Here is a 1175-nt window from a genome sequence, read left to right as displayed (position 1 = left end):
GAACTAAGTGCCACAATATAGATGAACCTTGAGGACATCATACTTAGTGAAAGAAGATAGACACAAAAAGAAAATAATTATGTTTATATGAAATATGGTATTCAGAATATGCAACTCTATAGAAACAAAAAGCAGATCTGTACAAAGCATGGTTTCTGGCGCCTGTAGTCCCAGCTATTCGGGAGGCTGAGAGGGGAGGAACATTTGACCTCAGGAGTTCCAGACCAGCCTGGCTAACATAGTTAAAATCTACCACCTGAGAAGCAGCTGCAGCGCTGAGCGGAGGAGGCAGGAACCAAGTTCGAGCGGCAGCTGGGTGGGCACCATGGCTGGAATCACCACCATCGAGGCGGTGAAGCGCAAGATCCAGGTTCTGCAGCAGCAGGCCGATGATGCCGAGGAAAGAGTCGAGCGGCTGCAGCGGGAAGTAAAGGGAGAAAGGCGGATCCGGGAACAGGCTGAGGCTGAGGTGGCCTCCTTGAACCGTAGGATCCAGCTGGTCGAAGAGGAGCTGGACCGTGCTCAGGAGCACCTGGCCACTGCCCTGCAAAAGTTGGAAGAAGCAGAAAAAGCTGCTGATGAGAGCGAGAGAGGTATGAAGGTTATTAAAAACTGGGCCTTAAAAGATGAAGAAAAGATGGAACTCCAGGAAATCCAACTCAAAGAAGCTAAGCACATTGCAGAAGAGGCAGATAGGAAATATGAAGAGGTGGCTCGTAAGTTGGTGATTATTGAAGGAGACCTAGAACGCACAGAGGAGCGAGCTGAGCTGGTAGAATCCCGTTGCCGAGAGATGGATGAGCAGATCAGACTGATGGACCAGAACCTGAAGTGTCTGAGTGCTGCTGAAGAAAAGTACTCTCAAAAAGAAGACAAATATGAGGAAGAGATCAAGATTCTTTCTTTTTTTTTTTTGAGTTGGAGTCTCACTCTGTCGCCCAGACTGGAGTGCAGTGGCCGCTCCCGGCCACCGCAGCCTCGGCCTGCTGGGCTCCGGCAATCCTTCCGCCTCAGCCTTCCACGTAGCCGGAATTACAGGCATGCGCTACCACACCCGGCTGATTTTTTTTTTTTTTTTGATTTATTGTAGAGATGAGGTCTCGCTGCCCAGGCAGGTCTCGAACCCGCGGGCTCAGGCAATTCACTCACCTCAGCCTCCCAAAGGCGCGGGGTTA

At 50.5% G+C, this 1175-nt stretch overlaps 1 pseudogene across 1 annotated transcript; it reads left to right on the top strand.

Moving 5' to 3' along the window:
• Positions 1-263: 263 nt before the first annotated feature.
• On the top strand, positions 264-917 carry LOC103275771 (annotated as a pseudogene). Its single transcript, XR_002481275.1, has one exon. The product of XR_002481275.1 is annotated as a tropomyosin alpha-3 chain pseudogene (transcript).
• The last annotated feature ends 258 nt before the right edge of the window (positions 918-1175 follow it).

This window comes from Carlito syrichta, unplaced genomic scaffold, assembly GCF_000164805.1.
Source record: "Carlito syrichta isolate Samal-C Ts95f unplaced genomic scaffold, Tarsius_syrichta-2.0.1 Scaffold315709, whole genome shotgun sequence".
Lineage (NCBI taxonomy): Eukaryota > Metazoa > Chordata > Mammalia > Primates > Tarsiidae > Carlito > Carlito syrichta.
The sequence above is the reverse complement of the archived record's forward strand: the minus strand, read 5'-3'. Positions and strand labels throughout refer to the sequence as shown.